At 39.8% G+C, this 27035-nt stretch overlaps 1 pseudogene across 1 annotated transcript; it reads right to left on the reverse strand.

The window, feature by feature from the left end:
- Nucleotides 1-1820: 1820 nt before the first annotated feature.
- Nucleotides 1821-18056, reverse strand: LOC309662816 (large ribosomal subunit protein eL6-like; annotated as a pseudogene). Its single transcript has 2 exons — nt 10980-18056; nt 1821-10355 (listed from the first exon to the last, which is right to left on the reverse strand). The product of its transcript is annotated as a large ribosomal subunit protein eL6-like (transcript).
- Between the last annotated feature and the right edge of the window lie 8979 nt (nt 18057-27035).

Raw genomic sequence — 27035 nt, forward strand, 5'->3', positions numbered from 1 at the left:
TCACAGGCTCAGTTGTTGTGGCTCGCGGGCTCTAGAGCGCAGGCTCAGTAGTTGTGGCTCACGGGCTTAGTTGCTCCTCCGCATGTGGGATCTTCCTGGACCAGGGATCAAACCCGTGTCCCCTGCATTGGCAGGTGGATTCTAAACCACTGTGCCACCAGGGAAGTCCCCCCTTTTACTTTCTAGCATAAATTATTTCAGACTAGTTGGTGTTTTTGACTTTCCCTTCCCTTTCATTTTCCATGAGCAATCCCACTAGCTTATGGAATCTTTCCTGCTTTTGTCATCTTTTCTCTTCCTACTTTCCCACCCATCTGTGTCCATTCTTTCAATCAAATTCTTACCCGATTCATGAATTGTAGCTCAGTAACAACTGAACACTCCATGCTGTCTTCCCTATCTGCCCACTTTGATCTCTTTCATATGAGAATACTTTTAACATTGGCAGTTTGTTTCACACACTCAAACACTTGACTCCATACCATCTTGTATCATTTTTCTAGTTATTTCATGAGCATAACTAGCTCCCCAATTGAATTGTAAGATTTTAGAGAGTAGGGACTATGTGGTTTTTAAAAATCTATCTACCTAGCTACCTATCTTTTATCTATGTTCTATCCATCTATCTGTCTGAATTCTGCTCAATATCTAAGGTAGTACTAGAAAGATAGTTGGCATTATATAAATATTGGTCACCTTGACAAAAGAACAGAGTGCATATGACTGATTTGTGAATGCAAAGCAGGGAGCAGGGAAACATTTTTTTCTTTTTAGGGAAACACTTTTGCTGCAGTCCATGATGGGCCTGCTGACATTCCCAAATAGTTGGAAAAAGTTCACATGGAATCTTGCTTGTCATCAGCAGAACTTTCGAGACCTAAGTGAACTTTCCTCACGACTCTAAGAAGAGGAAAATGTAACTATATTTAAAATAGTGTTTTCTATTCAACAGCCAGACTAATTTTTACCTGTGTTTTTTGGAATCAAATGTATCCTTGAGAATTCAAAGAGAGACTCACAGGCTTTGAGAAGAAGACTCCCATTGGCTTCTAATGTCTGGTCAGAGAGGTAAAAATTGTGAGGCATGCTTTCTCATAAAACATCCAATATTGTGAGACTATGATTTTCATGAGATAATTTAAATGGGCTCTAAGATGTAGAACTATGAAATATTCTACATTTAAATGAAAGTGTTCTTCTATTCCCTCCCCACATCCACATCAAGGTTGCCTCTACCATGTTTCTGAATGCTCCGGAAGTCCCATTATTTGAAAAAAAATCAGTCTCACTTTCCCATAACAGAATGCTTATAGAGAGTTCAAAATGTTTCAGTAGGAGTGCGAGAATGAGGAATTGCCTAGTAAGAGTGACAATCAAAGAAGCTTGATTACAATCACAAGATTTTGAGTACTGATCTATCCTAAAGATTTTTATCTACTGTTGACTTCTCAGAATGTTCCTGGATTACTAAATATTATGTGTCACTTCTCTTGGTTTTACATTTCTTTTACATTTGTCTCCACAAACCTGTTATTCTTAAAAATGCCAACATGGACCTCAGCTGCATATCTCAAATGTATACTTTCATTTGTCACACAGTATCACTTTGTTCTTTTTTTTTTTTTTAATTAATTAATTAATTTATGGCTGTGTTGTGTCTTCGTTTCTGTGCGAGGGCTTTCTCTAGTTGTGGCAAGCGGGGGCCACTCTTCATGGCGGTGCGCGGGCCTCTCACTATCGCGGCCTCTCCTGTTGCGGAGCACAGGCTCCAGACGCGCAGGCTCAGTAGTTGTGGCTCACAGGCCCAGTTGCTCCGCAGCATGTGGGATCTTCCCAGACCAGGGCTCGAACCCGTGTCCCCTGCATTGGCAGGCGGACCCTTAACCACTGCGCCACCAGGGAAGCCCCATCACTTTGTTCTTGTCCATACTTTAAGATAACCATTGAGTGTTCGTCTCAGTCATCTTTGGCACTTTGACTGTGAACAGGTTGTGAGAGCTCAGAATCAGTCACTGTCATCACTGTTGTGAATGCAGTGAACATATTCCTGAGGGTAAAGGGGGGAAATCTAATCTGCATAATGATAGAAGAAATGTCATTGTCCATAAAAAGCCACCAGCACTTCTGTTCTCAAGGAGACTCATTAAGGGTTTGGGAATTAATTAAGGTTTGGGGTTTGTGGCGAGGGAGACACCGCACGTTGTCATATAAAAGTCTTCTGATCCAGCCTTAAGGACACGTGTCTCTATTTGCTTGAGAAAATAACCTGGAAGAGTCAGATTACACTTTAATGAGCCATATGGAAGTGGTCCATATAGAAGGACCATAATCCTGGTGATGAGATCACCTTTAGCCGTCGTGATAGACACAGCAAAGGCAATATCAGCAGCAGTGGATGAGAGTGGCAGCTGTTGTGGAAATTGCACCTGCTATTCACCACTACACTGTGGTAGAGTGGGGAGGCTACGGTGCTGGTGCTACAGAAGCAGCAGAGACTCTGCCTGGCCAATGGAGAAGATCAGAAGCACTTAAGGACCCTGTACATTTACTTGTCATGAGACACTCTGGGGTCTTCTTCATTGGCTCAGAATTTCCAAAATGTTCCAGAGTATTGAGAAGGAATAAGACTGATTCACCATTTCCTAATGTCAGTGATAATAATCCTGATGATTAGAGAGCTTACAGTGTGCCAGGAGCTGTTCTAAGGGCTTCACATATATATTAACTCATCCCGATTGCCAACCCCTCCCCATTAACCCCCCAAAGAAACCTATTGGCCACTGCCAGTCTCTCGAGACTGGGAGGGGCTGAGGACTGTGTGGGGAGCAGAGACCTGTCTTGGAGAACAAGCATGTAGATTAGGTCTTTCTTCCTCTGAACCTACTCCTTCTGCTAAATTTTGAAAATTGCTAAGAAAACTATTTTTTGTTCAGTTCTTCTCTCTTTATCCTAAATTAGGAAGTAATTTTCATTTGGAAATGCATTTCTGGGTCCCAGCGGAGAGCAAGTAGGATAACAGAGTAGTGCTGGGCAGTTACGGCTTATATGACATGATTTATGCATCAGTGGTTTCCAGAAGAGTGACAGGCTTAGACAAGGACCATAAAAGGAAATGACAAATTATGCTTCTAGGACTATATGCAGAGTTTTCAATAGTAGCTGACCATTTCTGCTTCTTTTCCTGTCTTAGAAAAAAGCTTTTTTTTTTTTTAAACATCTTTATTGAAGTATAATTGCTTCACAATGGTGTGTTAGTTTCTGCTTTATAACAAAGTGAATCAGCTACACATATACACACGTTCCCATATCTCCTCCCTCCCGCATCTCCCTCCCTCCCACCCTCCCCATCCCACCCACCCCAGGCGGTCACAAAGCACCGAGCTGATCTCCCTGTGCTATGCGGCTGCTTCCCACTAGCTATCTATTTTACATTTGGTAGTGTATATATGTCCATGACACTCTCTCACCCTGTCACATCTCACCCCTCCCCCTCCCCATATCCTCAAGTCCATTCTTTAGTAGGTCTGTGTCTTTATTCCCATCTTGCCACTAGGTTCTTCATGACCTTTTTTATTTTTTTTTGAAAAAAGCTTTTTTTAAGTGAAGGTTTCCCCACAGGCTACTGGGCGATTATCCATTGTTATCTGGTAAAGTGTGACCCTTAGTATACTTTGGCAAGCAAAGCAATTTTTGTATTTCACTATTTTGGCACAATATAGAGCATTATCTCCCTGGTATTTGACAGTCAAAAGAATAGTCAAAAACCTTATTCTTCAATGTAATTAAAACCAGAGTTGGTATTAGAGGAAAGCCAACTAACAGTCTGCAGAAAATTATCTGAAGAAATTGATTATATTCTTGAAAGTGCCCAACACTCCATGGCTTTTGGTGTATCCTTAAATGAGACTGAAAATTCTAAGTGTGTGGAGCAGATTCCGTTGTAAAAATAACCATTTCCGATTTTAATGAAAAGCATCACATATGCAAGAACCAATTGAGACAGATACCTAAGAGATGGATAAATAGAATAACCGCTAAGATTTATCCTGAAAAATTGTTTTTTCATGTTGTCCCCATGAAAAGCTTTGATTTTTTTTTAATCTTTAGAAAAATTTCCATAGATATAAAGGATAAACAAAATTAGGTAAAACTACATGAAATAAATATTCTTCACCTTTTTTGATGATTATTATCATTTTGATGATTTTTTGAGGATGATGATCTTTTTTGGTTAAAATTGTTGCTGTCGTGGTTAGAGTTTATATATCCGAGACTTGAGGTTTAGATCAATATACTTTGTGTACTGGAATTTAAAATGCAAGTTTTACTGTCTTTAAAATAGAAATTTAAGTTCTAGTTATTTGTAAATGGACAATTTAAAATGATTTATAAAAATTATCTTTCTTAGTGAAGTAAAAGGGAACTCTAGTGCTGTAGTGACTATTTTTGGGTTCTAAAGTAATCCTGAGGGAAATTTATTCTGAAGACATTAAAGCTCTCTAGAACATGGGAGAATCAGCATGAAAATTAGAAGTAGGAGAGTGAGCGTGGCTTATTTTTGCAATTATAAATAAAGAAAGGAAAGTGTTTTAATTGTTTTTAAAAAACAAAAGCTTGATTATGAAAAATATCTCATTATTTGTATGCTTCTTGATACTCTGATATCCACGTAGATGGCATTTCTGCACAATGTAATTTTATGTGGATAGAAAACATCCTCAAGGGTCCTCAGATGCTGCAGTAATTTCCAACCAAATCTAGCAGACACTACGTGATGTCACAATTGTGGTAGAGAGGGGAATACTGCTCTAGGCTCCCTTCAACTTCGTGATATATTCATGGTGATTTTAAGGCCAATATGGACCTTGCTTCTATCCTGGTTGTCTGGTGACTGAGTCTACTTAGTAAAACCTTCCCTCTAGTTTTTACCAGGCCCCTACCATCTACACCTGGACTACCAAAACCCCACCTAACCAGGCCTAGACATGAAGCCGGACACGTTTCTAAAATGCAGATCTGATCATGTCATTTCTCTTTTAAAAGCCATTCCCATCCAGTCTCCTGGGGAAGATGCAAGTTGGTACATGTCTTTTGGAAAAGTGGTGCCAATATTTCTCAAGAATTTGAGAAATTCACAATATGTTATATTTGAGAAATATAACAAATATACCTGTCTTGTGACTCGGCAGTTCTATTTCGCAGCACCCATCCTCAGCAGGTAGTCCTAAGCAAGGTGCTTTGAATACAGAGATGTTTAATGCAGCATTATTTAAGATAATAAAAATTGGAAACAAACAATGTACATATACATAGTTAAGTAGCCCATGGTATACCCAGTCAATGAAATATTTTTCAGCAACTAAAAATACCTAATTGCACTATTTTATAGCATAGGAAAGTACCTATGCAACAAAGCTTAGTAAACATGTGAAAATACAAAACTGTATCAAAATCTAAACACATAAAATACAGAAAAAGAGTTGAAACCTTCCCTTTCTTCCTCCCATCTCCACCCTTCCCCCTGCCCCGGGTGAGGTAGGGAAGGCTAATTAAACTTATATCGCATTCTACTACTGACAAGAGCTAGTCTTGGAGATGCCCTGCCTAAGAAAATGATTTGATATAATAGAAAAGCAAGAAGGATTTTCAATACTTTCCAATTTCTTTGTGGAGCCAGATGTGGCCATCAGAGATAGGTGGCTCTGATGCTTAAAAAAGATGCAGAAATTACAGACCTGGGAAGGGTTTGTGAGCGGGAGACTAGCAGACAGTTGTGGGGTGTTGAGGTTGACATTGTTGCGTATAATAAGGTAAAACATTATCTTTGATGTATGTGGAGGCCTTGTTAACTCACATTTAGGAAACTGTTTCTCTAAACCCTTGGTGTGAACTGAGACTGAGCTCTGAGAATTATCTTTGTCTCTGTGTGTGTGTGTGCATCTGATTCAGTGGTTATCTGCTGAATCTGTCAGGAAGGAAGATGCATATCTTTAGCTTATAATGGTAGAGACCCCTTTCGACCTCTCCAGGAATATTATTCTAGTCTGAGAAACTCAGAACTCTGGGAGATGCTCCACTGAGGGTGTGTCGCGTGGATTGCCTAAGAGGAAGAAGGCAGAGGCAGGGATCTGGGTCTGCACACAGACAGGTTTGGTGGTGACGGCTCTTCTACCCTGGACTATTAGAACAGTCACCTCTGGTGCCTGGTTTGCATTTTGCTTTGCTCTGCGGTTCCCTTCCATTACCTCCAGTCTTCCAGAAAGCCTGTTATTCTTTCAGCCTTGTGTGGTACTGTGGAAGGGAGATTAAGGAGCAGGTCAGTAAAAGCACCACAGGTCCCTTCCCACCTCACCCCTCCGACGAACTCAGTGGCACAAATAGTAGCATTGTCCTGGGAAGGACTCACTAGATGTGAGTTCCAGGCACTGGCGGGTAGAGGAATGGGCCATGGCCAGAGCAGGGCTGGGGGTGGGGTAGTACTATTCCTTAGGGATACGGGGCTGCCAAAGGGGTGGCTCCAAAGTGTATGGAGACCATTAGCTTCTTTGCCAAAGAAACTAAACAGAGGTTCTGCTCCAGGTTACTCTGGAACCACCTGGGAGCTCTCAAAGTCTACTGATTCCTGAGCCTCGCGTCATAATAATTGAATCTGAATCTCTGGAGATGGGGTCTGGGCATCAGTATTTTGTAAGAGCTCCCCAGGTGATTCTGATGTGCAGCCAGGTTGAAACCACTGCCTTGGAGATGGTGATCAGGAAAGGGAGAGGCTCACCTGGGTAAGATATATACAAATCTCGACAGCAATATTGCAAAAACCTGAAGCATATTAAAAAGTCTGGGAGAAAATACAGTCAATTTTCAAAACGGTAGTTACGTTCCATAAAGTCTGGAAACACTGAATTAGCAAATACTGAATCATTGCTCCTAGGGGAAATATATTCATGTATATATGTCTCTCACATAGATCATAATCTTAAATACTAAAAAGAAGTCATCATGGTAGAAAACCATGAGGTTCAGGGCTGTTAAGTGACTTGCCTGAGACCATCTCATCAGTCACAGGAACCAGAGTTGAGATTCAAGTCCTGTCCAGGTGATCCTGGAGCCGGAGCTTCTTTCGCTACACCACACTGCCCCCTACCGGCTCCATCTTCTGGCCACTTCTGCACGAGAGCTGAACCAGAAGGGAGCGTGTGCCTTTCCTCATCTGGAAACCAGTGCAGGTCCAATAGGCCACTCAAAATTTTCAGCGCTGTGTGCATGTCCACAAGTATTGATGCTGGAGTTCCAAATAAATTTTAGGGAGTAGGTGCATTTGGAATCTGCTAATAATGAACATCAACTGTAAATAATATTACCAGCAATTATATTTGGATATAAGATATAATTAAATGTCTTTTTCTTTCTCATTTTTCTAAAATCCCTTTAATGTGTATGTACAAATTTTATAAGGAAAAAATGTAAAAAACAAACTAAAAATCTTTTCCACGGCATCCCTCTGTCTATAGACCTATTTCTTCCCAAAGTGTGGCCTTGACCTATTTACATCAGAATCACTTTGAGTGGTAATTGAAAAGATTGAATCCTATCCCATCCCTTCCCAAACTACTAAACTAGAAGCTCTAAGGAACCCAAGAATCTACATTTGACAAATTCCCCCAGATCACTCTTATGTACACTAATGTGAAAAACATTTGCTATTGCAGTCTCTAAAGAGTGAGGATGAAATAAGGGTATTTCAGATAAAGAGGCTGAAAGAATTTACTTCTCACAAACCATTGCTGAAAGAACTACTGAAAGACATACTTCACTCTAAGAAAAGATTGAAACCTCGAAGGAAGGATTGGGATGCAAGAGGCAATGGTGAGCAAAACAATTGGTAAGCACGTGGTAAACCTGAATAATCGCCTATAGCAGACAAAATAAAACTAGTGAAAGGGGAGGAAAATTAAAATGAGGTGAAATTAAGTTAGAAGACAACCGTAACATAGAAAAAGAGGTTGTGTAATAGGTGTTAAAGCATGCTGAAACTTCGTAGAGTTTGGAAGAGGAAAGGAGATACTGATTAAACATTTTTTGGAGGTACAGGAGCATGACCTAAGGAGAATAAAAGAATAAAAATATAAAGTATAATTTTGAAATTAGTAGGAAAAAGGAATTTAAAAACTGGAATAACCAAAAAAAGAAAGAAAGAAGAAGAAACAAAGAAGCAGAGGCAGGAGGAAAGAATGTTTCAAGAGAATGTGTGAGCAATGGCATAGGAGTGGAGAAGAGGCTCCACTGTCAGGTAAGTTTGATTTTACTCTACTTACATGCTAATAACTTAGCCTAGTATGGTTTTTTAAAATAAATTTGTTTATTTATTTATTTTTGGCTGTGTTGGGTCTTTGTTGCTGTGAGCAGGCTTTATCTAGTTGCGGCAAGCCGGGGCTACTCTTTCATTGTGGTGTGCAGGCTTCTCATTGTGGTGGCTTCTCTTGTTGTGGAGCATGGGCTCTAGGAGCGCGGGCTTCAGTAGTTGTGGCACGTGGGCTCAGTAGTTGTGGCTTGAGGGCTCTAGAGCACAGGCTCAGTAGTTGTGGCGTGTGAGCTTAGTTGCTCCACGGCATGTGGGATCTTCCCGGACCAGGGCTCGAACCTGTGTCCCCTGCATTGGCAGGCGGATTCTTAACCACTGTGCCACCAGAGAAGTCCTATTATGGCTTCATGGGTGTTGGTAGAAGACACAAGATTCCTGGGTAAGATACAAAGGACAATATTACTCACAGCCTGGCTAGTAGCGTAAGAATCAATCAGCATTATTTGTGTCAGTTCCCTTATTTCCTAAGCCCCATGACAGTGACACAGAGGGTCCAGGTGCATGTTTGCACATGTAGTGGGTTGTATTACAAGAGAGAAACACTGAGCTTGGGAACCTGTTGTTTTATAGCAAGCAGTAAGCAAGTCTGCTCTTTGTCCCAGAGGAAGACATTGCCTCATCTACAAAGGTTCTATATAATCCTGAGAAATGGTCCTGGTAAAGATCAGTTAGGGCTTTGCATTCTTGGCACACTCAGTAAGACATGTAGGAACGCGAGAGACCCATGGAGGAGTATCTCCCAGCATACAGAAGTAAGAATCTGTGAGTAAATTGTTTTGCTGGGTCATATGGTGCATTGGACTGGGAAGGAGGAAGAGGAGTGGAAAAGGAGTAGGGAGAAGTAATTTAAAACCCCAGAGCTAAGGGCCTTTTATGGCCGTTTGGGCTGCTATAATAAAATCCATAGACTGGGTGACTGAAGTAACAAACATTTATCTCTCACAGTCCTGGAAGCTGGAAAGTCCAAGATCAAGGTGTCAGCTGGGTTTTTATAGCATCTTAATACAGAACAATAAACTTTTAGAGTAGTGACAAAACAAAGGAAAAGCACTTTGGGCTTCTAGGAGATGGCAAATTGTGGAAAGGTAAATATATAAAGGAAACTAATGGAAAATGTGTTGTTTTTAGCAAGGTTTGTTCTGTAGGTTTCTCTGGCGCCATCTCCGGGCTGATAAGCATCTAGTGCTGTCTCCGATGATTTGAGAATCGATCTGCCCTTCCTGGTACAGAGGGGGAGGCCAGAAAGTTTTTCTTGTGTCTGGTTGTGGTTTCTTCTTTCTATCTTTAGTTGTGGAAGATCTTTCCTGGTAGGTTCTGGCCTTTTTCACTGATGGTTGTTCTGTAAATAGTTGTAATTTTGGTGTGCCCATGAAAGGAGGTGAGCTCAGGGTCTTTCTACTCCCCTATCTTGGCCCATCTCTTAAGTGCAAATCTTTTAAATTGGACTTAACCTGTTTATATCCCATGTCAATTTTTCCTTTTGGGGAGACATATCTCTAAGAGCTCTTTGTAAATGAAGAAAATTAGTCCTTTGCAACATATGCTATAAATATTTTCCTGAATTGCCCTCCCACTTTGATTGAGGTATAGTTTAATTGGGGTACAATACTATACAAGTATCAGGTGTACAATATAGTGTTTCACAATTTTTAAAAGTTATATTTCATTTATAGTTACAAGATATTGGCTATGTTCCCTGTGTTGTACTATTTCCTGTGTTGTATATATCTTTGCAGCTTTTTTTTTTTTTCAAATGGGTCAGTTATTTAATTAGGTTTTTGTAAGAAGTTTAGAACACTGCTTTGTGAGGATAAATTCCATTTGTGAGAGCAGATACAGAGCGGAGGCAGCCCTGGAGCTGAGGAACAGCTTTGATTCTTCGCAGAATTTGTGAGTCCGCAGCTTCCTGATCCACCTTGCTCTGCTCTGTAACCTCGTGGTTCTCTCTCTCTGTGTCGAAGATCTCACCTTCCTGGTGCCTGAGCTTACACAGCTTCTTTTTTAAAAAAAAATTTTTTTTTAAACATTTTTATTGGAGTATAATTGCTTTACAATGGTGTGTTAGTTTCTGCTGTATCAAAAAGTGAATCAGCTATGTGTATACATATATCCCCATATCCCCTCCCTCTTGTGTCTCCCTCCCTCCCACCCTCCCTATCCCACCCCTCTAGGTGGTCACAAAGCACCGAGCTGATCTCCCTGTGCTATGCGGCTGCTTCCCACTAGCTATCTGTTTGACATTTGGTAGTGTATATATGTCCATGCCACTCTCTCACTTCGTCCCAGCTTACCCTTCCCCCTCCCCGTGTCCTCAAGTCCATTCTCTACGTCTGCATCTTTATTCCTGTCCTGCCTTTAGACTCTTCAGAACCATTTTTTTTTTTAGATTCCATGCACATGTGTTAGCATACGGTATTTGTTTTTCTCTTTCTGACTTACTTCACTCTGTATGACAGATTCTAGGTCCATCCACCTCACTACAAATAACTCAATTTTGTTTCTTTTTATGGCTGAGTAATATTCCATTGTATATATGTGCCACATCTTCTTTATCCATTCATCTGTCGATGGACACTTAGGTTGCTTCCATGTCCTGGCTATTGTAAGTAGAGCTACACAGCTTCTTTTTGAAGTAAGCGTCAGTGAGATGTTCCGGGATTTTCACACCACTGATATCAATTTTGATGGAGGTGGCAATGACAAATTTCTGGTGTGTTCTACGCCGAGGAACTCAATTGAGGGACAGAGACCCAGTCACAAGTAGCAAGCCACTGCTCAGCTGCTTCAGGAAAATGACCCTCTTGCCTCTGTGGCACCCAGGGGGGATAATGAGAATGGTCCCAGGAGTGATGCTAGTGCAGTTTTCTCACATGCTTACTGAAGGGTTTTTTGCCGACTCAACAGTTTTCAAGGGCACATCTTCAGTAGGATAATACCTAGGCATTTTGCAAAATTTAACCACTCGGGTACCACCATTCTTGACACCACCAACTGGTTTTGTGACAGTAGCAAGAACTGCCACCTTCTTTTTCTTTTTCTTTTCAACCTTGGCTTTAGCTGCTGAATACTTCCTCTTGTACAAGGCCTTTCTGGAATACATAGCCGATTGGGAATGTCTGCCAATTCCTCTGACCGGGACAGGGTTTCGGCTTCAGCGGGGCTTCCCCTTCTTAACCTTCTTCACCTTTTTAACCTTGCCACCAGCATCAGCCTTCTTGGCTTCAGGTTTTTTCTCCTTAGTATCTGGCTTCTCAGCTTTTTCACCCGCCATCTTGCAAGATGGGAAAGAGCTCCTTGTAGCTCATTTTATTTTATACATAGTAGTTTTACCTCCTCTTAATCCTCTACCTCTTTCTTGCCCCTCCCCCCTTCCCACTCCCCACTGAGTTGCCCTTTGTTTGTTGAATTGTTTGTGGTCTTGGAGAAATGTTTAATTTCTTCTTCTTTTTAAAAATGTAGTCAAATGTGTTAGTAGCTATTCAGTAGGTACTTATACCTGGAGAAACAAGAAGAAGGTGGGAGCCTGAGCCTCCACTTCCTTGAACAACAGATTAGGAGCCAGGAGAGGGGACCTTAGGGTTTGAGATGTGGGAGTTGGGTTGAGGGACAGACCAGCCAAAGGGAGGTGAGTTAGGAAACTTGTAGGATAACCATGTGGTTGGGTCACTCAGGAAATATGACTAAGGGCTCTGGAATCAGCCTTTGTGGGTTCAAATCCCAGGACTAATATTACAGAACGACTTTGGCGGGGGGGCAGGTAATGAGCCTCCTGTGCCTTAGTTTCTTCATGTAGAAATTATTAATATTTTATCTGAGGCTTAAATGAGATAAGGTCTGGCACAGTGCTTGGCAGACAGTGAGTGCTTCCTAGAAAAGAAATAAAGAGAACTTGGGTTAGCTTGTAGGAGGAATGGAAATGAATAGACATATGGAGAAACTCGTAGATTGTAGGTGAGTGAGCTTGAGAGGAATGAATGATCAACCCTCTTTCTGTGGTTAAAATCATGACCATATTACGAAAACAACAATCGAAGGCTGTGGCTTGGAGGTTCAACCTAGAGACTCTAGAACCAGAGAGCTTGTTCCAATTCCAGCCCTACACCGTACTGGCTTTGTGACATTGGGCAAATCACTTAATGTCTCTCTGCCTTGGTTTCTTCAACTAAAAGTGTGGAATAATAATTATACCTATCTTAGAGATGAAGAAATGAAAAGTGAGCTAAAATATGTAAAGCACCTAGAAAACTATCTGACACAGTGTATGTACCTAAAAAATAGTTATTATATTACTATTAATCATATTTTCACTCTATCAGGTGCATTTTTACTATCACCTCATTTGAGTTTTCTGAGATAATTGTTCCTTTCAATACGCATCCACCTATTGCCAAGATACTGTTCCTGATTTTACTAGGTCCTAAATTTTGGGGTTGACTTAAGTCTGCCCTTCCATCCTCTGGATCTTTGATATTCTCTGCTAAACTAATAATATTCTATGTTATTAATAGGTATTGATAACTTCATGTTATCTCTCTCAAATGACATTTGCATTTTAACAAGAATTTTCAAGGCCTTGACTCAAAGCAGTGAGTAATGTGGTTATTTTAGGGATTCTGGCAGAGAGAAACAGTCCTTGGGCTGGGAGAGCTTTCCTAAATTCTAAATTTATATCAAGCCAGCAGCTGCCTACCCTGCTCACTCAGAATATGGAGTAGGGTTGTATTGGCGATCAGGGAGTGATTTAAATCAATTAACCAATACTTTTGTCACTAGTTATATGCCAGCAACTGTCTTAGGTAATGTGGGGAAGAATATAAAGATGAATAATCCTTGTTTCAAGGAATTTATAATCTAATTGAAACCATCAAGATGTAGAAAAATAAAACAGATATTTATTCTCATTGCCAAGGTCAGAACAGACCTGAGAATGTTGCCTACTGATCAATATACTGGTGTGAAGTCTTGAGGGCCGGGTCAAACCAGGAAGAAGCTTATCTAGATAGGAGCTACTCATAAGATCGTTTTACTGCACAGCCATAGCAAGAGTAACTGCTTAGAAATGGAGCTGACTCTGCAGTCAGACCACTAAAGGGGGAGATACTGCATTGAGTTATGCACTGGAGGGAGAGTCTGGATGAAGCATTAACAGAGAGTGAGAGCCTGGAACAGGATGGGAGTGCAGGGCAAGTAAAGGTGGAGGATTCGTGTAACTTAGTGGGGACATCTTCCATATGAGTTCTGGCATGACTTGTGAGGTGAGGATGGCATTTTAAAGGAACAAAACTGGGATGAACAAATAATATCTTTCCTCATTTGTCAAATAAGGAAGATTGAAACACGTGAGTACTAAGGAATTGCCCAGCTGTAGTAGTCTATAAGTCAATCATTCTAGGACCAAACAAAAAGCAGCAATAGGTAGTATTCAAATCAGCCATATAGACCCATGTTTCCAAATCATAGCCCATCAGAGTTCTTTCGTTCATTTGCTGTGAAATCTTTTAATTTTCTTGCACTGTCTCTTGAATGTGTTAAGAAAATGTAGATTCTTAGTTCTCCAAAACTGAAGTGGTCTTCTTTACAAGACAGGAGAAAGAAGAAAAACAAACTTAGCCCAATTCAATGATTTAAACCTAAAGTTAAGCAGACTGAGACAAAATGATAGCGTCCGTTCTCTGTTTTCCCCATTGAGCACCAGATCAGCTTTGATGTTCAGCATATATTTCAATTATCCTTCTCTATTTTTAATAGATTAACAGCAAATCAGTTGCTTATTGTACAATTCTCTAACAAGGCCAAAAAAAAGTATTACTGAAAAGAAAAAGAAAAGAACTAATGAATATTAAAAAAAAAACAATTTAACTAGTCTTTTTGGTCTTTGGTCTTTTAGTTTTTACCCCTCTTCTTCCCCCTTGCTTCACTCCAAGATGGTGTCTTGGTGTATTTGCTTATATAATCTTATGGTATTGAGTAGAGGGCGTCCTGTGTTCATAAACCTGTGTCTGCTGGCTCCTTAGTAATATCTGTCATCCACCTGGTTGGTGCCAGGCCTGAATGCATTCCAGGGCGAAGCCGTTGCTTAGTGTAATTTGTGTTCTGGCCTCTCTGGTTTGATCAGGGCCAGTGGTTTCCCTGGCTGACCGGGTTCACCCCAGTCCTGACTACTACTAGGGAAACCCCTTGAAGTCTGGTTATAACTCCCATTTGGTCCTGGTGCAACAACACTCTTCCTTCCCACTACACATTCCACTTCTACCCTGACTAGTACTTTTTCTTCCAAACCCCCTTACCAGCTTTCAGCGATAACTGAATCCCATCTAGATCACGCCTCCCAAACCATGCTCACCACCTGATTTACTTTCAGAGTTTGGGTCTCTTGTGGGTGGTAGGGGGAACTGATAAGGTGATTGCATTCCAGATGTTCAACAGGAAGCAGAGCAAAAGTCTTCTGTCTGGGAAGGTCCCCAACTCATCTGGGTGTTTCTGAATCCCCCTTAGCTTCTTCACCCATTCAATCAATATATATTAAGAACCTACTGTATGTTAGGCCCTCTGTTAGGTAATGGTGATATAATGGTGAACAAGACAGGGTCTCTGTCCTCTTGGTGCTTATAGAGTAATGGCAGGGGGGAGTACACATGATAAAGAACTCAGCAAACACGTACATAAGTGCAATTTTTTAAGTGCTATGAAAGAAACAAATAGGATTCTGTGTTCCAAATAATAAAGGAGACATTAAAAAACCCATTTTAGAAGGAGTTTGGTGACGATTTCTCTGATAAGACACTTAATCTGTTAATGATGAGAGACAGCCAACCATGTGAAGACGGGAAGAGAATGCAGGGCAAGGCACAGCAAATGCAAAAGCCCTAGATGGTAAAGAGCCTCCAGATGGGTTAGGAAATAATCCGCAGATATAAGATTTTCCTTCCATTCTTACAGCAAAGTGACATAATTTTGGGGGTATGATTAAGACTACAAACTAGAAACTTGCTGAGTTTTAAACAAGGCCCAGACTAAGGTAAGCAAGTGAGGCACTCACCTCAGGTACAAAATTTAAGGAAGCACCAAAAAACTAAATGGTCAAGATAAACATATTTTAAAACATCAAAATTAATGTAAAAGTCAATGATGAACAAAATATCAAATTTTAAATTAAATACAGAATCAGTATTACTGAATTTTCCTTTTGTCATAAGCTCCAATATGGCTTAGCACAGCTCTGGTATTACTATCATCTCCCAACAGAGATCATTTTACTTTTTCCTTTCCATTTTGGATGCCTTTTATTTATTTTTCTTGCCTAATTGTTCTGGCTAGAACTTCCAGTATTATGCTGAATAGAAGCAGTGAAAGCAGGTATCCTCTAACCTCTTAAAATTTAGAATTCATAAAAGGAGATGATTGGAATGTCCATAAAGTTTGGAAGGACTGATCTTTATGAGTGCATCATCAGTTTTGACTTGAGTTGGTTAATGGTGTGCCATTGTTATACACATATTCATTAACTTAATAAATATTTATTAACATATATGAAAAATTACCGCTAGGTTTTCCCTTTGTTAGATTTTTTTCTTGTATCATCATCTTGATTTTTCTTCTCAAATTCTTTTTCCACTGGAAATTAGGAATGAATAAGGTAAAAGAGCTGCCATAAAAAATGTTTGAGAAGTGCCAATATAGCCCATAAATCAATGGCTGAATTGTTTTGGAAAGGCTTTATGGTAATTTAGGGTAGAAAGATGGTATCAAGATTTAAGCTGCTATTTGGTTCACTTGCCACTTTGCGGAGGGACGACCTGGTCAGGGATGTGGCCAGTAGGACTGAGACATGGAGTAGGGACTCCCAACCCAATTCTGTGATGAATCTGAAGTTAGGAATGTAAATAAAGCTGAAAAGTGTTGTGCAGGAATCCTGAGATTCAAGGGGTCATAAGGCAAGCTCTGGGGGTAGCCATGGCTGAAGGGAACTGGAAGCAGCTAGGACAGCCATGTTTGAAACAAGAGTCATGACTTCTGCGATCTCACACCCCCTGGGTATCAGTTGGAAGCCTTGACTAGGCTGCGTGCTGTAAGCATATTAAGGGTAGAACCAGACAGTATCACCCACTTAGTTATTCTCCTTCAAATCCATCTCAGCTATCGCCTTCCCTTGCTCCATCTTCGTGCCTTTGCTCAATTGTACTTAGAACGTCAAGTTATTGCAATCAGGCTATCTGCAGAAAGGGCGGGTAGACCTCCTGGTACATTCTTCCCGACTTCACCACCAGAAATCAGTTTGCTGCTAACTTCTCATTTTCTGGATTGTTGAACTACCTCCCCTGGGTAATCAGAAATCCTGAGGTATTCCCAGAGAGGAAGACTTTGGATATCGGTTGGTCAACTTCCAGGAGAAGCAAGATTCAAGACACATCACTCTCTTGATCTCGCCTGTCCATATTATAGCTATAATTAGCCTAGAAAGCCAGGGACTTTGCTGTTTTCTCCTGGAAACACAGCTGCAGTTGCTGCACCCTTGATTCTGAATGTTGTGCTGAGACTGAGGCCACCTGTCCCTATGTCTGTATTTTTTTCTCAAAGAGCTGAGTGATTGCCTTGAACAGCTGTGGGTATTTGCGTTTTATTTTTATAAGCCCTAAGCAACTGAGTGAAAAGCAAAGCCAATTATGTCATTGAGTCCTTTAATATGTATGAACAGAATAGCAGAAAACTGAGTTAGCCATGGCAAATACAAGGTTTACATAGAAGAAGAAACACTGAATTTTACTGGGAAATCAGTGAACAAAGAGGCAAAATGTTTGCTTTTCTGGGGAAAGACTATTTTTATTTTGTTTATGTTCATTTAGATAAACTATCTTTACACAAAATCTCTTTAAATCCTACAAACACTGAATTTATCAATACAAGATGGCAGAGGAAGCATGGTTGGAGGACATGTTGCACATAAGTCTAGCAAAGAGAATTCGGTTTTCATATGCAGTAACCCCTACAGATTTGTTTGTTCTTGGGACTGTTTAAAATAACATTCCCTTTTTCTTTGAATTTTATGGAGTTTAAATGTTACTGCAAAGTTCAATATCCCATCTGAAAACCTATTTGTAACATCATCGCAGTAAGTCAAGAATTTGGAGAGCCGGAGCCCGATTTCTGGCATTCATTTCAAATGCCAGCAGGCATTTGGCCACTGACTATCATTGGAGAGTCTTCAGGTTAGTGTAAGGGAGAAGGCAGTTTTACCTAGTATTGTGTAGCGTCGTATTTGGAATTACAAGTCTCTTGGATCTTTGGTGGCTACATTTTTAGAAGCGGTGATGGTGGTGAGTGGTGATGTTCTGGGAAGTTAAATAAGTGGACTTTCCAGGGACTTTCCTCATGGCGCAGAGGTTAAGAATCCGCCTGCCAATGCAGGGAACACAGGTTCGAGCCCTGGTCCGGGAAGATCCCACATGCCGCGGAGCAATTAAGCCCGTGTGCCACAACTACTGAGCCTGCGCTCTAGAGCCTGCAAGCCACAGCTACCGAGCCCACAATCCACAGCTACTGAAGCCCGCATGCCTAGAGCCCGTGCTTGGCAACAAGAGAAGCCACCACAATGAGAAGCCCGGGCACCGCAACAAAGAGTAGTCCCCGCTCGCCGCAACTAGAGGAAGCCCGCGTGCAGCAACGAAGACCCAATGCAGCCAAAAATAAATAAATAAATAAATAAATAAATAATAAATAAATAAGTGGACTTTCTTATCTTGATATGAAAACTCATAGAAGCCTTTTACCTAAAATAATTGTTACAAAATTTGAGATATTTTGATCTTTTTCTCCTTATTTTCCTTCTTATTTTAAGGTGAATCCAGTTCATGTCAGTTATAGTTTTTTCTTCTTTATTATGAAAATTCTACTTATTGTTGCTAAAATGATAGAAAATACAGAAAAACCAAAAAATTGAAAAATTTTATTCCAAAGGGCAAGTGTTTTAAGCATCTTTCTTAGTCCTGGCCCAATTTTGTGTGTGTATGTGTGTGTGTGTGTGTGTATGTGTGTGTGTGTGTGTTTTCATAATTGAGACTACATTGTGTATGTACACTTTTGTATTCTTTAAAATATTGTGTCATAAGCTTTCTCCAGTATTATTAAAAATTTTATAAGCAATTTTACCACCTCCTCTTTTATTTCTCCTTCCCTACCCTTCCATTCTCTTTCTTAAAAAGTATTTGTTTTCTTACTTGTTTTTCTTTCTCCCTTCTTTCTTCATCAAAATGCCATTAAGGAAATGTTTGCTTTTGGACAAGATAGACTAAGGACTGCATTCTCCTTGGAGCCTATGAGGGGTTGGCAGTGTGAGTCCAGGGAGGCCACGGCAGTTGGAGTTCATGGGGCAAAGTACCAAAGAGATGACTCCTTAGAGCAATAAAGCTCTAAAGATCTGAAGAGCATATCCCTTTTGAGTTCTTTTTAAAAAAATCTTAATTAATTAATTAATTAATTTTTGGCTGTGTTGGGTCTTCATTGCTGCACGTGGGCTTTCTCTAGTTGCAGTGTGCAGGCTTTTCATTGCAGTGGCTTCTCTTGTTGTGGAGCACGGGCTCTAGGCATGTGGGCTTCAGTAGTTGTGGCATGCAGGCTCAGTAGTTGTGGCTCACGGGCTCTAGAGCGCAGGCTCAGTAGTTGCAGCGCACAGACTTAATTGCTCCGCGGCATGTGGGATCTTCCCGGACCAGGGCTCGAACCCTTGTCCGCTGCATTGGCAGGTGGATTCCTAACCACTGTGCCACCAGGGAAGCCCCCCTCCCCTGCCCCTTTGAGTTTTCACCTGAGTACTGAGAAGCATATTTGTGTGAGGAAACTACTCAAGTTTGGGGAAAGAACTGCCTAAAAGGACTAGAAGGAAAAATCACTGGGATTCACATAGGGCTTAGAAGAGTTTGTATTCCCACCAGCCAGGGTGGATAGACCTTGTAAGTTATGGAAGTCAGAGAGTGTACTCAGAAGGGTAATGCTGTGCAGTGGTGGGACAAAATTAGCCCTAGATTAAAAGCTGTTCTGGTCTCACATAAAGAAGTATAAAAGCAAGCCTTAAAAAAGTAAATCTGTTTCTAAATATCTTTACTCCAAGAACAAAGCTCAAGAATATTTGTAGAAATATGGAAAAAAACATCCAGCACCCAACAGGGTAAAATTAACAGTGTTTGTGATCCAATAAAAAAATTACCAGATATACAAAGAAGTAGGAAAACGTGGACCACAATGGAAAAAATCAATCAATATAAATAGACTCAGAAACAGCATAGGTTATAGAATTAGTAGACAAGGACATCAAAATGGATATTGTAATTATATTTCATATATTCAAGAAAGTAGATTAAAATTAAATACATTAAGTAGAGTCATGAAATATTTTCAAAAACTCAAAACAAACTTCCAAAGATTAAAAATATGTCTGAAATAAAAAAATATATTGGATGGAATTAATAGATTAGTTACTGCAGAAGGAAAGATTAGTGAATTCAAAAACATAGCAATAAAAACTATATAAAATGAAATGCAGAAAGAAAAAAGACTGAAGAAAGTGAACCCAGCTTCAGTGAACTTGGGACAAGTTCAAACAGCCTACTACACATATAACAGGAGATCCTAAAGGAGGTAAGTGGGAACAGAAAAAAAACTCAAGTTCAAATAATGGCTAAAAGGTTTCCAAGTTTGATGAAAACTCTAAATCCACAGATATGAGAAAAACTCCAAGAATAAGATACATGAAGAAAACTATACTAAGTCACATCATAATCAAATTGCTTAATATCAGTGACAAAGAGAAAAATCATAAAAGCAAGCAGAGAAAAAGGACACATGGAAAGAAGAAAGATAAGAATAACCACAGACTTCTCAATGGAAACAATGCAATTAAAAGAGACGTAACTAAATAAAGAGATACTATGTTCATGAATTAAAATACTAGATATTACTTAAAGAGATACTATGTTCATGAATTAAAATACTAGATATTATTAAGATGCCAATTCTCCCTAAATTACAGTCTAGTATGAGTCCCAAAAGTTTTTTTTTTTTTTTGGTAGCAATTGACAATCTCATTTTCCAATTTATATGGAAATACAAAGGGCCTGGAATAACCAAACAACTTTGAAAAAGAAAAAAGTTTGGGAGCTTATAATGCTTCATTTCAAAACTTATTATAAAGATACTATAGTCAAGGCAGTGTGGTATCAGCATAGCATTGGAAAAATAGTAAAAATCTACAAACAAAAGTGCCTCCATGGGAGTTTTGGGTACCAGGTAGGAGACTGTGAAACCCTGGTTCAGGTCAAGACCAAGGAGAGCTGTTTTGGCAAGACAAGCTCACAACCACGTGGCTGACTTGCTGTGGTCCCATCTACAGAAACAGAAAGCAATAGTAATTAAAACAGTATGATACTGGCATGAAAATAGACATGTAGAACAATAGAACAGAATAGAGAGCCCAGAAATAAACCCACACATTTACGGTCAACTACTGTACTGTGTGATCTCACCTATATGTGGAATCCAAAAAAGCCAAACTAATAGAAACAGAGAGCAATGTGGTGGTTGCTTGGGGGTAAGGCATGGAGGAAATGGAGATATTGGTCAAAGGGTAAAAACTTCCAGTTATAAGATAAATAAGTGGGAATCTAATGTACAGCATGGTAGCTATATTTAATAATACTGTGTTATATACTTGAAAGTTGCTAAGTAGATCTTAAATGTTCTCAACACACACACATACACACACACACACACAACTGTAATTATGGGAGGTGTTGGAGGTGTTAACTAACCTTACTGTAGTAATCACTTCACAATATGTACACGTATCAAATCATCACTTTGTACACCCCAAGCTTTTACAATGTTATGTCAATTATGTTAATTATAGCTCAGTAAAGTTGGATAAATAAATAAATAGGAAGGCTAGAGAAGTCTTCCTTTGAGTAGAAAGCCAATTACTAAATGTAGAAGAATTGACGATATTAGAAAATCTCCACTTGGCAAAAATTAGAGTAATAAGTAACATTAATGGGTGTCAAAACTAGTGAGGGAAAGTGAGGTAAAGAATCAGATTTTACATAGTTATCTCTCCACAAAATATTTATCTATTACAAAAGGGGAAAAACACAGCTTTACACTCTTCAGGATCTGGCAAATACTGTCTTAATCGTGTGACGTTAACACCTCAACTATTAGCAGGGCTTTTATAGAGGTGAGATGGACCTCCTACCCAAAGTTGGTTCAGATGTCGAGACTGGTGATCTCACGCACACACACACACACACACACACACACACACACACACACACACACCCCAAGAGGATAGAAAGAGGTTTATTACTCACATTTTGAGGCTTTTTGAAAGGAGTAGGGTAGGCTCCCAAGCATGTCTGAAAATGGCTTGCGAGAGCAGGAAGGGTGACTGGCTTTGGCTTTTATTGGGTTAAGGGGTGGAGCTACCAGTGAGGGTTCCCAGGCACAGGCAAGGGCTTGTATAGTTGGAACTTCTTATCTGAATCAAAGGAGGGAGCATCTGCACTTTCTTACCAGCTTGCCCAGATATGGGGCAGCAGAAAGGAGAGGAATAAGACTTAAAAGCTATCAGTTTTTCTTTTTAATTAATTTTTATTGGAGTATAGTTGATTTACAATGTTGTGTTAGTTTCTGCTGCACCGCAAAGTGAATCAGTTATACATATTAATATATCCACCCTTTTTTATATTTATTTATTTATATATTTTTGGCCACGCCGCGTGGCTTGCGAGATTTTAGTTCCCCGGCCAGGGATCGAACCTGTGCCCCTTGCAATGGAAGTGCAGAGTCCTAACCACTAGACTGCCAGGGAAGTCCCTCCACTCGTTTTTTAGATTCTTTCCCCATGTAGGCTCTCTTCAGCCACTTGAGGAGAGCTCCCTGTGCTATACATTAGGTCCTTATTAGTTATCTATTTTATATATAGTAGTGTGTATATGTCAATCCCAATCTCCCAATTTGTCCCCTCCCCCTTGGTAACCATAAGTTTGTTTTCTACATCTGTGACTCTATTTCTGTTTTGTAAATAAGTTCATCTTTACAATTTTTTTAGATTCCATATATAAGTGATATTATATATTTATCTTTCTCTATCTGACTTACCTCACTCAGTATGACAATCTCTAGGTCCATCCATGTCGCTGCAAATGGCATTATTTCATTCTTTTTTATGACTAATATTCCATTGTATATATGTACCACATCTTCTTTATCCATTCATCCATCGATGGACATTTAGGTTGCTTCCATGTCCTGGCTATTGTAAACAGTGCTGCAATGAACATTGGGGTGCATGTATCTCTTCGAATTATGGTTTTGTCCAAATATATGCCCAGGAGTGGGATTGCTGGATCATATGGCAACTCTATTTTTAGTTTTTTTTTTTTTTTTAAATCTATCATAGAGTCCCTCAATCTTTTATTTATTTATTTATTTATTTATTTATTTATTTATTTTTGGCTGTGTTGGGTCTTCGTTTCGTGCGAGGGCTTTCTCTAGTTGCGGCAAGCGGGGGCCACTCTTCATCGCGGTGCGCGGGCCTTTCACTGTCGCGGCCTCTCCCGTTGCGGGGCACAGGCTCCAGACGCGCAGGCTCAGTAGTTGTGGCTCACGGGCCTAGTTGCTCCGGGGCATGTGGGATCTTCCCAGACCAGGGCTCGAACTCGTGTGCCCTGCATTGGCAGGCAGATTCTCAACCACTGCGCCACCAGGGAAGCCCTATTTTTAGTTTTTTAAGGAGCCTCCATACTGTTCTCCATAGTGGCTCTACCAATTTACTTTCCCACCAACAGTGTAGGAGGGGCTATCAGCTTGCTTTCAAAAATAAGTTGTCCAATGTCTGTTTTACTGTATGTAAATGCATCATTTTAGCATTTTGAACATCTTTGTTAATATGATAGACAAAAATGTTACCTTGTTTAATTTTTATTTCTTTGATCTCTTTAGAGGGTGAAGTATTTGCAAATTTCGTTGCTCATTAGTGTTTCCTCTTTTGGAAATAATATTTATATCTTTTTATTGATTGAGGTAATAGTCTTTCTCTGAGAGTATTATATAAGTGCTTTATCATAGTAGTTGCAGTATTTCCCTTTTGTGGTTTACCATTTAATTTTGGTTATCTTACTCTTTAGGAGAAAGAACTTTTTTTTTTTTTAATGAGAAAATATGCTGCTGCAGCAAGAAGAATTGCCAAATTCAAGACTTGTTCTATATGTGGAAGGAGTTCGTAAGACAGAGCAGACAGGAAGTACTGCAAGCTTGGGCTCTGCGTTTTGTGTTCTTGAGGTATTTGGGCGTGAGGAATGTGTATCAAACTTAGTATGTTTTATTTTGTTCTTAATCATAGAACTAGATGCCTTGTTTTGAGGACTGCCTTAGAGTAAATCACACACAGGCGTTATTTCTCTCCTTGGTCATAGAATATTTGGAAAATCTGATGTTAAGTTAATTGTAATGCAGCCCTAAAAACAAAAACTTGCTCAAAAAAATGAGTTCACATATAGTGCCGTGTGGGTTGGCAAAAAGAGAAAGGAAGGAATAGCAGATTGTACTATCTATTATTGAGAAAAATTCTGGGCTAACCCCAGTCATAAACACTGCAGTGTTCAATGTTTCAGGATAAGAACTCGTCACAAAATGATGTTATTTCAGAAAACCCTATAAAAAACACATCAAAAGAAGATAAATGGATTGTACAGAGAGCCGAGAAATCCATGACACCGCAAAAGCCTATTCCGCCCGTCCAGGTTAGCAGAAGGCTTCAGCCACTTGGGGGAGCTCAAATCTCACTTCCCTCAGTTATTACTCCACCCGCAAAGAGGTTGATAGCAGACATTGGATTGGTCAAGTCCAAGAACACAGTTTAGGGCACCGTGCAGGGCCTGGAACTTTCTCTATGGTGAAGTAGAGGGTAAATGCAGTTCCTGGTGGTAAATTTCTTTTTGGGTTCTCATATTGTAGGGTTTTCTTTGGTTGGCTTTTTAGGAAAACTGGTTTCCCCATACAGCTGGGGTGATTAAAGAGGGCTCTTCCTCTTTAATCAGAGACAGATGTGCTCTCTTGCCCCCTGGAAGGTCTTGGGGGACAACGGATGATTTCTAAGAACTAAGAAAAACTTTTCTTTCTTTCCTTTCTTTAATTGCAATTTGACTGGAATTGACTTTTCTCTCCATCAGAGACAAACAATGGGGATAACTGCAGGCCAGGTAACATCTCTGGGTAATGAGACAGAACTGATTGTCCTGTGTTGGGAATTAGTTTCAAGGGCAAAGGAGGGCTCATCTCAGAAAAGAAAGAGCTTCTCTGTAGAGAATTTTGGGCTGGTAGTGCCAGCATTTGTGGACAGGAGAGTGTATTCACAATCCAAGGGTTTTGTTTTCCTTTGTATCTCCTTTTTCTCAATCTGACTGAGATAAATCCTAATAATGGCATGGATTTTGGAGCACTAGAAGTGTCTGATAAACCAGAGCTATGAAATTCATCACTAAACAGATAAAGAGGGCTGAAAGTCCTCTCTCCTTCTTGTTACCTCTCTCGCTTCCTTCATTCATTCCTTCAAGCTAGAAAGTACCTGGGAGAAGGCTTCCTTCCTCCCTCCCTCCCTCCCTTCCTTCCTTTGTTCCTTTCTCCCTTCCCTTTGTTCATTCATTCTTCTTTTCCTTTTTGATGTGGTTCCATCTAAGATGTATCAGTAATTGCTTTTCCTCTTTAAAATTGATTTTTAGCTATATAAGTGGTTCCTGAATACATTCTCCTTTCAAAAACCTAGAAAGCTAAAGCTGCTGTGAAGTCCTCTTGCAGCACTACCCCACTACCCCAGTGCCATATGCCAAGCATTGTTATTAAAGGAGGCCTATAGCCAGATTGCCTTGGCTTAAGTTTAACTCTACCAATTAACTGGCTGTGTAACTTTAGGCAAGTTGCTCAACCTGTCTGTGCCTAAGTTTCCTTATCTGGAAAATGGAAATGTTATTAATTTCCATTCTCCAGATAACCTACCTCACAGGATGGTTTTAAGGATAAAATGTAATAATTTATGTAAAACACTTAAACACCATATCAGATTTAATAAGCTCTTAAAAATGTTTGTTATTATTACCCTGCTTTCCACTTGCGATGTGTACTTTTCCCCAGTTCCTGGAGGTAACCGCTATTATGAGTTTTCAGAATATTGTTTTAGTATCGTGTGTGTGTGCGTGTTTAACAAATGGTGTCATATTATACATATTATTCTGTAGTTTGCCTTTTTAAATTAGCAATTATGTTTTGTGATTTATCCATGTTGATGCAAATAGATCTAGTATACTCCTTTTAACTGCTATATAATATACTATTGTGAATCTAATTTATTTAGCTATTTCCTGTTTGATAGACAGTTAAAATGTTACTAATTTTTATCTATTATAGACAGTGCTGCACTGAACCTTCATATAAATGTCTGTGCCATATTGTGATAGAAATCTATGTGTGGAACTTATGAGTTGTAGGGAATGTACAAACTAGTTGAACCAATTTATATTCCCACTAGTAATATCTGAAAGTACTCAATTCCTCAAAACCTTGCAAAGGCTCAATAAGAAAATCAACCAGTTTTGGCAATCTAATGGAGAGAAATATTGTCATTATTGTTTTAATTTGTATTTCCATGGTTACTAGTGAGATCGAGCATCTTTTCATATGTTTATTGGCCATTTGTATTCTCTCTTCTGTGAATCGTCTGTTCATAACCTCTGTTTGCATTTCTATTATATCTTTAGTCTTTTTCTTATTAATCTGTAAGATAATCTTTTAAGTATGTGGCAAATACTTTCTCCTAATCAGGTTTGCTTATCTTTTAGCTTTGTTCATGGAGTCTTTGATCATATGGGCCTAAATTTGTTTGCAGTAATATGTAATTGCACAATTATTCTTGCGATTACCATTTTCACGCATTTAGGCTATAGGAGGAAATTGAAGCTCCATAAGAGAAAACAAATTGTGTAGGAAGAACACATAGAGTGAGAAAGGGAGAAAGGTGAGAATCAAGGATTGCTCTAAAGAGCACCTTCATGTACAAGTGGTAAGTCTGGAGCATGGAGAGGAACCAGACTAGCTTTAAAAATACATTTTTGGGACTTCCCTGGTGACGCAGTGGTTGAGAATCCGCCTGCCAATGCAGGGGACACGGGTTCGAGCTCTGGTCTGGGAAGATCCCACATGCCATGGAGCAACTAAGCCTGTGTACCACAACTACTGAGCTTGCACTCTAGAGCCTGTGAGCCATAACTACTGAGCCCTCGTACCACAACTACTGAAGCCTGTGCACCTAGAGCCCGTGCTCTGCAACAAGAGAAGCCACTGCAATGAGAAGCCTGCACACCTCAACGAAGAGTAGCCCCCGCTCACCACAACTAGAGAAAACCCGTGTGCAGCATCAAAGACCCAATGCTACCAAAAAAACAAAAAATACATTTTTGTCTTGCAGTCCAATGGAAAGAGAACATAATGGAAACGATGTCATCAGACAAACAGTGTAATCCTACATGTTGTAGAGGAGGAATGAGACTAACTTTGGCACAGGTAGAAGTTTGGGGGAAAAAAAAAAAACCCAAATCTGACTCTAACTGAGAGAAATAGGGATTCCTTAGGAGGGAAT

The sequence above is a fragment of the Balaenoptera physalus genome, assembly GCF_965194825.1.
Source record: "Balaenoptera physalus genome assembly, chromosome: 6".
Taxonomy (NCBI): domain Eukaryota; kingdom Metazoa; phylum Chordata; class Mammalia; order Artiodactyla; family Balaenopteridae; genus Balaenoptera; species Balaenoptera physalus.